Here is a 12923-nt window from a genome sequence, read left to right on the forward strand (position 1 = left end):
TCTAGCATTGTGGACCAAACATGCTGCCAGGAGTGGTGGTGGTGGGGTCAGCCCACCCGGCCTTACTTTCAATTATCAGGGATGATAAAATGGTGTGAAAAGCAGCAGCTCTGCGATACGGCTACGCTACCCCCACTCCCTTCTCTTGTGCTGTACCAAAGTTCCCCCAAGCTTTGGTTGGTGCTTTTTGCTGGTGACAGTAGGACTCCAGGGCGAGTAGTCGGGACTCTCCTGCAGTAACTGGGTCAATTAAGGGTTGGTTTAAGTGCCTCCTGGTTTTTAAAATTGCTCCCCTGAGCTGCTGGCTCTGCTGCCTGCTACAGCAAATGTTCGGGTGCCATCAGCGTCGCACTTGGGCGTGGGCACTGACCCTGCGGAGGAGAGCTGAGACTCGCGTGTATTGTGTACCCTGCCGCCAGTGATCGTTTTCCCCTAGCAGATCTATTTTGAATCATTTCCCTAAATTTTAGAGGAACTTTAGGCTCTTTGTGCTATGATTTGTGAAGCTGTAGGGGCCCTCAGGCATTTGCTGCTGGCAGAGGAAAACCGCTTGTCGAATTTGTTGTAAATACTTTCTGTTTGGACAACAACGCCTGTGTGTGTGTGTGTGTGTGTGTGTGTGCACGCGTGCGTGCTTTGACGACCCCCTGCGACGCCCCAGCTCCGCGAGGGAAGCTTTGAAGCGGCTCTGGGAAAACCTCTGCGGAAGAAACCGCTGCTAGTGACTTGCGGAAAAGGGACTCCACAATCAGTGAGATTGTAAAGTAGGTATGTTTATTCAGCGCTGGGCAGCACGGGAGGTCGTGGGCATGAAGATTGATGACTCTTCCTCGTCACCGCTAGTTGACCTCTTGTCTTTGCACAGACTCAGTTGCTCCTTGGCTCTTGTCCATCTGCAGGACCAGTTTCTCCCAGTTTCTTAAGACAGGCTCACTCTCTTATCAGGAGATTGACCTTGGTAAGGGGCCCAAGGCTTCTTGCTTTAGTTAATTGGCACAATGCACCATAGTTAGCAAAGACGCTAAGTAGCATCCTAGTTTAACGCTGTCAGCGCTCTATCTCTACTTGATAAGATTCTCCTAACTCCCTCTCTCACTGGAGCCCACGCAGCCCTCCGTCCTGCCGAAGGACTTCACGGGGACTTCTGCCGGCTCCGGGTGCCCGCACACAGACAGAAATGGCTTTGAGAGAAAACAATCAGGAGGAGGAGAGCTCAGAGACTGCGGCCGGCTTCGGCCACCTTCCCCTCGCTTTCCCTCTCCGTGTTCAAACCGAGCACTGTTCTGCCGTCAACCTTCGCTGCCTCTGCCCGCGGCGCTGGGCTTTCGCGTGTGCCATTGCTCCTCTACATATTTTATCCTTCCTTTTGTAAGGAATGGTCCAGCAATTCGTGTCACTAAGGGATTTGAAGGGTTAACATCGAGGCCCGGGTCTAGGTGATAAGAGAACAAAGGGGTTTTTAGGGAAAAGTGCTGACTACTGCAGGGGATGTTGCTAGAGTTTCTGAAATCCGGCGCAGAGGCTCCCAAACGAGGAGGAAGGGGGAGCTGAAGGACAATTGAAGGACAAAAGCCTGAGAGGAAGACAACCAGCATTCAGCCCGAGCAAGCCCCGAGAGACCACCAGAGACTGGTACGCAGGCGCCCCTGGGAGGGGTTTCGGATTCCGGAAACCAATTCTAATAACCCTGCCTCTTCTCGAAGTAGTAATGAATATGTATTAGCCTGGGAGCATCAAAACCAGCCGCCTTACGTAACAGGCGTGCGTCCTGGGGGAGCAGAGACTCCCGGCGCACCCAGCGCTGCTTGCTTGCCTCTATTCGTTTAATAAATTGTAAACTTTGATTGTAATCCTATTTGGATTTATAACAGCCATTTATAACACTTTTTATATTTGTATTTTATTTAAGGCTGTCTTGCCCCCCTCCCCCCCCAGCCTCGCTGCTCGCCAATAAAGCTGGCGCAGGGGCTAAGGGATTTGAAGGGCCTGCTTGTACACCTAAGGGATTTGAGGGCCTGCTTGTACACCTTTGGGGACTGCCTCTTTTGGGGGGGGGGGGGGGGTGTTAGGAGCTGCTTGTATACTTTTTTAGGCATTCCTCTGAGAGGGGGTTGGGAGCTTCGTGTATACTGGGGGGGGAGGGCCTCCCTCGAGGTGGAAGCGGGGGGGGTTGGAGCGTTTCTACACTGTAGGGGCCTGCCTGTACACTTTTGGGGCCTGCCTTGGAGGGGTTGGGAACTGCTTGTACACCTTTGGGGCCTGCGTCTGCGCGGGGCGGGGGGGGTTGGGGGGTTGGAGCTGGTTTTAACCTTTCGGGCTTGCATCTGGAGGGGGTTGGGGCCTGCCTTTGGGGGGGTGGTTGTGAGCTGCTTGTATACTGTAGGGGCCTGCTTGTACACCTTTGGGGCCTGCGTCTGGGGGGGGGTGGGAGCTGCTTGTACACTGTTAGGGCCTGCCTTGGGGGAGGGGTTGGGGCATGTGCCTTGGGGGCATGGGGTTGGGAGCTGCTTCTACGCTGTAGGGGTCTGGGTCTTGGGGGGGTTGGGGCTGTTTGTACACCTTTGGGGCGTGCCTCTGGGGAGGATGGGGAGTTGCTTGTACACCTTTGGGGCCTGTGTCTGGGGGGGGGTTGGGGCCTGTGCCGGGGGGGGTTGGGAGCTGCTTGTACGCTCTAGGGTCCTCTGGCAGGCTTTGGGGCCTCCCTTTGAGGGGGGGCAGTTGGGAGCTGGTTGTACACCTTTGGGGCCTGAGTCTGGGGTGTGGGGGCTGGGGCTGAGGCCTGGGGCCTGGGGCATGCATCTGGGTGGTGGTGGTGGGGGGTCCAGTTCATGGGGGGGGTGGGTTGGGAGCTGCTTGTGGACAGTTGGGGTCTGCATCCGGGTGTGGCTGGGGCCTGCTTGTAGACTTCTGCAGCCTGTGTCTGGTGTTTGGGGGCTTTTCTGTAGTGTTTGGGGATCGCATTTTGGCTTTGGGATGTGTCTAGAGCTTCTGGGGCCTAGCTGTAGTGCTTGGGGCCTGTGTCTGGGGCTTTTCTGTAGCATTTTGGTAGTGTGTTTGTGATTTGGGGTCTGTATCCAGGGTTTTGCCTTTTTTGTAGTTTTCAGCTTTGTGTCTGTTTCTTTGTTGGTTGCCTGGGGTTTGGGGTTTGGATCATTAGTCAGTGTCATTAGCGTCGGGGGGTTGATATGAAGGGTTAGGGTTGTGGTTAGAGTTGTTAGGGTTAAAGAGAATAAGGATTTTAGGGTAAGGGGATCAAGGTTGTGGGAATAAAAATGTTTTTGCACAGAGTTACATCGTTTAGAGGGAAGGAAGGTGGTATTGATATATGCTTGCAGTGATAAGAAAGCTTAACAGACAACCTTGTAAAATGCAGACAACCAGAATCCTTAGAGCAATTGGGTGGAAATCACGGTGTAAGAAACATTACCACCTCAAAGAGGAAAACAGTCAAGAAAAAAATAAAATTGACTAGTAACAGGCCAGCAGCTGTGTATTTTCTGTGAAGCACTGGATAGATTGTGAACATGGATTACCCAGTCAATGGGGAAACTGGGGAGGGTCCTGGTCACCGAGAGGAAAAAAAAAATTATATAAACTGTGTTATGGAACTAGTAGGTGGCTTGTGGGACGCCTGCCATTGCAATCGTGAATAAAAATGCTACCTCACTGAGATACTTGCCTGAGCCTATGGTATTGGTTACAGAGTGTTTCTAATAAGGTGTTAGGGTTTTAAGGTTTCAGGGCTAAGGCACTAGGGTTGGGTTTCAGGGTTAGGGTTTCCAGGGTTTAGGGTTAGGATTTTAAGGTTGTTAGGGTTGGAGTTATAAGGGTTAGGGTTTGGGGGTTAGTGTGTTAAGGTTTTAAAGTATTTTGTGGTTTTAGTGTTGATAGGGTTTTTAGGGTTAGGGTCTTAGGGTTTTAGTTATGGTCAGGTATTTAGGGTTAGGGTTTTAAGGTCTTATTTTTTTTTTTTTAAGGTTAGGGTCTCCAGCGTTAGGGCTTTGAGAATCTTTACGTTTTGGGTTAGGGTTTAGAGGGTCTTAATTTTTAGGGTTAGGGCTTTTAGGCGTAGGTCTAGTGTGGTAAATTTTATCGGGTTAGGACTGTAAGGGTTTTTAGGGTTAGGGTTTCTAGGGTTTTTTGGGGTAGGGGTTAGGGTTAGATCCGTGGGAGCCGTAGTGTTAGGGGTCAGGGTTCTTAGGGGTAAGGCCCAATATTAGGGTGGAAGGCCAAACTAAGGGGGGAGCCCCCCCCAAAATTGAAGGGTCGAAGCCCCAATTTAGGGGAAGAAACGTCAAAATTGTGGGGTCCCCCAAAATTGGGCGGAAGAGCTCTTAATATTGGGGGAAACCCAAAAAAGGAGGGTGGGGGACTCTAAAATTGGGGGGACCCCCCCAAATTGGTTGTGTCCCCCCCCAAATTAGTTGTGTCCCCCCCAAAATTGGTTGTGTCCCCCCCAATTAGGGGAGGAACCCCCAAAATTGGGTGGGCGAACCCCCATATTGGGGGGGCAGAACACTTAAATGGAAGTGTGAAATTCCAGAATTGAATGTGGACCCCCCAGAACAGTCTTTAGGGGTTTAGTGTGGTAAATTTTATCGGGTTAGGGCTGTAAGGGCTTTTAGGGTTAGGGTTTCTAGGGTTTGTTGGGGTAGGGGTTAGGGTTAGATCCGTGGTTGCCATAGCGTTAGGGGTCAAGGTTCTTAGGGGTTAGGCCTAATATTAGGGCGGAAGGCCAAAATAAGAGGGTGGGAGCCCCCCCCGAAATTGAAGGGTTGAAGCCCCAAGTTAGGGGAAGGAACGTCAAAATTGTGGGGTCCCCCAAAATTGGGCGGAAGAACTTTTAATATTAGGGGGGAACCCAAAAAAGGAGGGTGGGGGACTCTAAAATCGGTTGTGTCCCCCCCAAATTAGGGGAGGAACCCCCAAAATTGGGTGGGCAAACCCCCAAATTGGGGGGAAGAAGACTTAAATGGAAGTGTGAAATTCCAGAATTGGATGTGGACCCCCCAGAACAGTCTTCAGGGGTTTAGTGTGGTAAATTTTATCGGGTTAGGGCTGTAAGGGTTTTTAGGGTTAGGGTTTCTAGGGTTTGTTGGGGTAGGGGTTAGGGTTAGATCCGTGGTTGCCATAGGCTTAGGGGTCAAGGTTCTTAGGGGTTAGGCCTAATATTAGGGCGGAAGGCCAAAATAAGAGGGGAGGAGCCCACCCAAAATTGAAGGGTTGAAGCCCAAAGTTAGGGGAAGGAACGTCAAAATTGTGGGGTCCCCCAAAATTGAGCGGAAGAGCTCTTAATATTGGGGGAAACCCAAAAAAGGAGGGTGGGGGACTCTAAAATTGGTTGTGTCCCCCCCAAAATTGGTTGTGTCCCCCCCAAAATTGGTTGTGTCCCCCCCAATTAGGGGAGGAACCCCCAAAATTGGGTGGGCGAACCCCCGTATTGGGGGGGAAGAACACTTAAATGGAAGTGTGAAATTCCAGAATTGAATGTGGACCCCCCAGAACAGTCTTCAGGGGTTTAGTGTGGTAAATTTTATCGGGTTAGGGCTGCAAGGGTTTTTAGGGTTAGGGTTTCTAGGGTTTGTTGGGGTAGGGGTTAGGGTTAGATCCGTGGTTGCCATAGGCTTAGGGGTCAAGGTTCTTAGGAGTTAGGCCTAATATTAGGGCGGAAGGCCAAAATAAGAGGGGGGGAGCCCCCCCCAAAATCGAAGGGTTGAAGCCCAAAGTTAGGGGAAGGAACGGCCAAATTGTGGGGTCCCCCAAAATTGGGCGGAAGAACTCTTTAATATTAGGGGGGAACCCAAAAAAGGAGGGTGGGGGACTCTACAATTGGGGGGGACCCCCAAAATTGGTCGGGTCCCCCCAAATTAGGGGAGGAACCCCCAAAATTGGGTGGGTGAACCCCCAAATTGGGGGGAAGAAGACTTAAATGGAAGTGTGAAATTCCAGAATTGAATGTGGACCCCCCCCAGACCTGGGGAGGAATCCCCAAACTTGGGGGGGACCCCCAAAATTGGGGTTAAAGCCCCAGATCCCGGGGAGCTAAGCCCCAAATTAAGGGAAGGAATCTCAAACATGTGGTGAGAACCCCAACATTGGGGGAAAGAACCTTAATATTAGGGTGGCAGGCCAAGAAAGGATGGTGGGGGCCTCCAAAATTGTGGGGGGCTTGGAATTGGGGGGAATCCCCAAAATGGAGGGGGAACCCCAAAAGTGGGGGGGGGACGAAGCACCAAATTAGGGGAAGGAACCCCAAAATTGCGGGGAAGAACTCTGAAATGGAGAGCTGAAAACCCGAAATTGAGGGGAAACCCCCAAAACGGCGGGAAAACCCTCCATAAACACGAAACCGGTAATGTAACAGAGCAAAAAATGGCGTCCTACGGCCAGCTGCGAGGCTCAATTTTCTGGGGAGTGCTGGGAAATGTAGTTCTTGGCCACCGGGTTTCCGGGAGTCCATATTGTTTTCCCAGAGCATGCCGGGAGATGTAGTTCTCGGACACTGGGCTTCCGGGAGGCCATGTTGGTTTCCCATCTTTGCTAGACTCCGGGTGCTCTGGCTTCACAGAGAAACCCCCAAACTGAAAAATGTACCTGCTAATATATTGGGCTCTAAATGTAGCCCTGGGTTAATTGAATAACAATCCCTGGGTAAGATTGAAGTGCAGGAGGGGTTGGCTACGGTTTTAAGAGCCGGTTTGCAGAAAAGGGATTTCCCGTTAAGAAATGGCATATACTGATTGTTCTCTTCCTTGCTCTGCCAAGACCTGAAGCACATCTTGGAAGCCAGGCAGAATCCGTGGAGCCAATGGAGTTCTCAAGCTCGACTTCAGCTTCTTCCCAGCTAGAAGAAGCAAGGACTCGCCCGCTGAGTACAACAGGCAACGCGCCCGTATCTGTAGACGAGGATTTAGAGATGCTACTTTGGGAACTCTCAGACGGCATACTGGAAGCCGAGCTCGACTTGGACCCAGGGAAGGATGAGGATGACCTCCTCCTTGAGCTTTCCAAGATGATTGATGATTGAACTGCATAGTCCTATGGTATATTAAAAAAAAAAAAAAAAAAGAAAAAAAAGAAAACAACTCTTCTTCTTGTTGGATACCCTGAGGTGATCCTTTTTCTAACTGAGGCTTTGCAATGAGACTTAAAGCACAGTTGGAACTGGTAGAAATTGGCAGGATCTGCACTCAGTTGTCCTAAGTTTTCCTGCTGGTCAGAGTTAAGGTCTTGTGCATGGTTCCGTAACTATAGGTGGCTACCTTTGATATCAAGAGGACAAAGCACTTGTTTCTTTTGGCACAGAAAGATGTCCATCGGCACGCTGTGGTGGCTGTGAATTGACGTAGTGATGGAGCGATGCTCTGAAGGCTTAAACGGAAAGCTTCTTCCTTCCGCCCCCCTTGGCACAGCTCGATGTTGGGCACATTGTGAAGCCTGGGTGTTCTGATTTCTCGGACAGTTGATACCCAAATCCCGGAGTTACTATGTCAACTCTTGACTTTTATTTGTGTATGCCATTGTTTTGACTGTAATCTTTTCAGATGATGAAGCTGTAGGGACGGGAGGGAGCAAAATAATTATTCTAGCGTTGTGGACCAAACATGCTGCCAGGAGTGGTGGTGGTGGGGTCAGCCCACCCGGCCTTACTTTCAATTATCAGGGATGATAAAATGGTGTGAAAAGCAGCAGCTCTGCGATACGGCTACGCTACCCCCACTCCCTTCTCTTGTGCTGTACCAAAGTTCCCCCAAGCTTTGGTTGGTGCTTTTTGCTGGTGACAGTAGGACTCCAGGGCGAGTAGTCGGGACTCTCCTGCAGTAACTGGGTCAATTAAGGGTTGGTTTAAGTGCCTCCTGGTTTTTAAAATTGCTCCCCTGAGCTGCTGGCTCTGCTGCCTGCTACAGCAAATGTTCGGGTGCCATCAGCGTCGCACTTGGGCGTGGGCACTGACCCTGCGGAGGAGAGCTGAGACTCGCGTGTATTGTGTACCCTGCCGGCAGTGATCGTTTTCCCCTAGCAGATCTATTTTGAATCATTTCCCTAAATTTTAGAGGAACTTTAGGCTCTTTGTGCTATGATTTGTGAAGCTGTAGGGGCCCTCAGGCATTTGCTGCTGGCAGAGGAAAACCGCTTGTCGAATTTGTTGTAAATACTTTCTGTTTGGACAACAACGCCTGTGTGTGTGTGTGTGCGTGTGTGTGTGTGTGCGTGCTTTGACGACCCCCTGCGACGCCCCAGCTCCGCGAGGGAAGCTTTGAAGCGGCTCTGGGAAAACCTCTGCGGAAGAAACCGCTGCTAGTGACTTGCGGAAAAGGGACTCCACAATCAGTGAGATTGTAAAGTAGGTATGTTTATTCAGCGCTGGGCAGCACGGGAGGTCGTGGGCATGAAGATTGATGACTCTTCCTCGTCACCGCTAGTTGACCTCTTGTCTTTGCACAGACTCAGTTGCTCCTTGGCTCTTGTCCATCTGCAGGACCAGTTTCTCCCAGTTTCTTAAGACAGGCTCACTCTCTTATTAGGAGACTGACCTTGGTAAGGGGCCCAAGGCTTCTTGCTTTAGTTAATTGGCACAATGCACCATAGTTAGCAAAGACGCTAAGTAGCATCCTAGTTTAACGCTGTCAGCGCTCTATCTCTACTTGATAAGATTCTCCTAACTCCCTCTCTCACTGGAGCCCACGCAGCCCTCCGTCCTGCCGAAGGACTTCACGGGGACTTCTGCCGGCTCCGGGTGCCCGCACACAGACAGAAATGGCTTTGAGAGAAAACAATCAGGAGGAGGAGAGCTCAGAGACTGCGGCCGGCTTCGGCCACCTTCCCCTCGCTTTCCCTCTCCGTGTTCAAACCGAGCACTGTTCTGCCGTCAACCTTCGCTGCCTCTGCCCGCGGCGCCGGGCTTTCGCGTGTGCCATTGCTCCTCTACATATTTTATCCTTCCTTTTGTAAGGAATGGTCCAGCAATTCGTGTCACTAAGGGATTTGAAGGGTTACCATCGAGGCCCGGGTCTAGGTGATAAGAGAACAAAGGGGTTTTTAGGGAAAAGTGCTGACTACTGCAGGGGATGTTGCTAGAGTTTCTGAAATCCGGCGCAGAGGCTCCCAAACGAGGAGGAAGGGGGAGCTGAAGGACAATTGAAGGACAAAAGCCTGAGAGGAAGACAACCAGCATTCAGCCCGAGCAAGCCCCGAGAGACCACCAGAGACTGGTACGCAGGCGCCCCTGGGAGGGGTTTCGGATTCCAGAAACCAATTCTAATAACCCTGCCTCTTCTCGAAGTAGTAATGAATATGTATTAGCCTGGGAGCATCAAAACCAGCCGCCTTACGTAACAGGCGTGCGTCCTGGGGGAGCAGAGACTCCCGGCGCACCCAGCGCTGCTTGCTTGCCTCTATTCGTTTAATAAATTGTAAACTTTGATTGTAATCCTATTTGGATTTATAACAGCCATTTATAACACTTTTTATATTTGTATTTTATTTAAGGCTGTCTTGCCCCCCTCCCCCCCCAGCCTCGCTGCTCGCCAATAAAGCTGGCGCAGGGGCTAAGGGATTTGAAGGGCCTGCTTGTACACCTAAGGGATTTGAGGGCCTGCTTGTACACCTTTGGGGACTGCCTCTTTTGGGGGGGGGGGGGGGTGTTAGGAGCTGCTTGTATACTTTTTTAGGCATTCCTCTGAGAGGGGGTTGGGAGCTTCGTGTATACTGGGGGGGGAGGGCCTCCCTCGAGGTGGAAGCGGAGGGGGTTGGAGCGTTTCTACACTGTAGGGGCCTGCCTGTACACTTTTGGGGCCTGCCTTGGAGGGGTTGGGAACTGCTTGTACACCTTTGGGGCCTGCGTCTGCGCGGGGCGGGGGGGGGTTGGGGGGTTGGAGCTGGTTTTAACCTTTCGGGCTTGCATCTGGAGGGGCTTGGGGCCTGCCTTTGGGGGGGTGGTTGTGAGCTACTTGTATACTGTAGGGGCCTGCTTGTACACCTTTGGGGCCTGCGTCTGGGGGGGGGTGGGAGCTGCTTGTACACTGTTAGGGCCTGCCTTGGGGGAGGGGTTGGGGCATGTGCCTTGGGGGCATGGGGTTGGGAGCTGCTTCTACGCTGTAGGGGTCTGGGTCTTGGGGGGTTGGGGCTGTTTGTACACCTTTGGGGCGTGCCTCTGGGGAGGATGGGGAGTTGCTTGTACACCTTTGGGGCCTGTGTCTGGGGGGGGGTTGGGGCCTGTGCCGGGGGGGTTGGGAGCTGCTTGTACGCTCTAGGGTCCTCTGGCAGGCTTTGGGGCCTCCCTTTGAGGGGGGCAGTTGGGAGCTGGTTGTACACCTTTGGGGCCTGAGTCTGGGGTGTGGGGGCTGGGGCTGAGGCCTGGGGCCTGGGGCATGCATCTGGGTGGTGGTGGTGGGGGGGGTCCAGTTCATGGGGGGGGTGGGTTGGGAGCTGCTTGTGGACAGTTGGGGTCTGCATCCGGGTGTGGCTGGGGCCTGCTTGTAGACTTCTGCAGCCTGTGTCTGGTGTTTGGGGGCTTTTGTGTAGTGTTTGGGGATTGCATTTTGGCTTTGGGATGTGTCTAGAGCTTCTGGGGCCTAGCTGTAGTGCTTGGGGCCTGCGTCTGGGGCTTTTCTGTAGCATTTTGGTAGCGTGTTTGTGATTTGGGGTCTGTATCCAGGGTTTTGCCTTTTTTGTAGTTTTCAGCTTTGTGTCTGTTTCTTTGTTGGTTGCCTGGGGTTTGGGGTTTGGATCATTAGTCAGTGTCATTAGCGTCGGGGGGTTGATATGAAGGGTTAGGGTTGTGGTTAGAGTTGTTAGGGTTAAAGAGAATAAGGATTTTAGGGTAAGGGGATCAAGGTTGTGGGAATAAAAATGTTTTTGCACAGAGTTACATCGTTTAGAGGGAAGGAAGGTGGTATTGATATATGCTTGCAGTGATAAGAAAGCTTAACAGACAACCTTGTAAAATGCAGACAACCAGAATCCTTAGAGCAATTGGGTGGAAATCACGGCGTAAGAAACATTACCACCTCAAAGAGGAAAACAGTCAAGAAAAAAATAAAATTGACTAGTAACAGGCCAGCAGCTGTGTATTTTCTGTGAAGCACTGGATAGATCGTGAACATGGATTACTCAGTCAATGGGGAAACTGGGGAGGGTCCTGGTCACCGAGAGGAAAAAAAAAATTATATAAACTGTGTTATGGAACTAGTAGGTGGCTTGTGGGACGCCTGCCATTGCAATCGTGAATAAAAATGCTACCTCACTGAGATACTTGCCTGAGCCTATGGTATTGGTTACAGAGTGTTTCTAATAAGGTGTTAGGGTTTTAAGGTTTCAGGGCTAAGGCACTAGGGTTGGGTTTCAGGGTTAGGGTTTCCAGGGTTTAGGGTTAGGATTTTAAGGTTGTTAGGGTTGGAGTTATAAGGGTTAGGGTTTGGGGGTTAGTGTGTTAAGGTTTTAAAGTATTTTGTGGTTTTAGTGTTGATAGGGTTTTTAGGGTTAGGGTCTTAGGGTTTTAGTTATGGTCAGGTATTTAGGGTTAGGGTTTTAAGGTCTTATTTTTTTTTTTTTAAGGTTAGGGTCTCCAGCGTTAGGGCTTTGAGAATCTTTACGTTTTGGGTTAGGGTTTAGAGGGTCTTAATTTTTAGGGTTAGGGCTTTTAGGCGTAGGTCTAGTGTGGTAAATTTTATCGGGTTAGGACTGTAAGGGTTTTTAGGGTTAGGGTTTCTAGGGTTTTTTGGGGTAGGGGTTAGGGTTAGATCCGTGGGAGCCGTAGTGTTAGGGGTCAGGGTTCCTAGGGGTAAGGCCCAATATTAGGGTGGAAGGCCAAACTAAGGGGGGACCCCCCCCCAAAATTGAAGGGTCGAAGCCCCAATTTAGGGGAAGAAACGTCAAAATTGTGGGGTCCCCCAAAATTGGGCGGAAGAGCTCTTAATATTGGGGGAAACCCAAAAAAGGAGGGTGGGGGACTCTAAAATTGGGGGGACCCCCCACATTGGTTGTGTCCCCCCCCAAATTGGTTGTGTCCCCCCCAAAATTGGTTGTGTCCCCCCCAATTAGGGGAGGAACCCCCAAAATTGGGTGGGCGAACCCCCATATTGGGGGGGCAGAACACTTAAATGGAAGTGTGAAATTCCAGAACTGAATGTGGACCCCCCAGAACAGTCTTCAGGGGTTTAGTGTGGTAAATTTTATCGGGTTAGGGCTGTAAGGGTTTTTAGGGTTAGGGTTTCTAGGGTTTGTTGGGGTAGGGGTTAGGGTTAGATCCGTGGTTGCCATAGCGTTAGGGGTCAAGGTTCTTAGGGGTTAGGCCTAATATTAGGGCGGAAGGCCAAAATAAGAGGGTGGGAGCCCCCCCCAAAATTGAAGGGTTGAAGCCCCAAGTTAGGGGAAGGAACGTCAAAATTGTGGGGTCCCCCAAAATTGGGCGGAAGAACTTTTAATATTGGGGGAAACCCAAAAAAGGAGGGTGGGGGACTCTAAAATTGGTTGTGTCCCCCCCAAAATTGGTTGTGTCCCCCCCAAAATTGGTTGTGTCCCCCCCAATTAGGGGAGGAACCCCCAAAATTGGGTGGGCGAACCCCCATATTGGGGGGGAAGAACACTTAAATGGAAGTGTGAAATTCCAGAATTGAATGTGGACCCCCCAGAACAGTCTTCAGGGGTTTAGTGTGGTAAATTTTATCGGGTTAGGGCTGCAAGGGTTTTTAGGGTTAGGGTTTCTAGGGTTTGTTGGGGTAGGGGTTAGGGTTAGATCCGTGGGAGCCGTAGTGTTAGGGGTCAGGGTTCTTAGGGGTAAGGCCCAATATTAGGGTGGAAGGCCAAACTAAGGGGGGAGCCCCCCCCAAAATTGAAGGGTCGAAGCCCCAATTTAGGGGAAGAAACGTCAAAATTGTGGGGTCCCCCAAAATTGGGCGGAAGAGCTCTTAATATTGGGGGAA

This window comes from Anser anser, assembly GCF_964211835.1.
Source record: "Anser anser genome assembly, chromosome: 15".
Taxonomy (NCBI): domain Eukaryota; kingdom Metazoa; phylum Chordata; class Aves; order Anseriformes; family Anatidae; genus Anser; species Anser anser.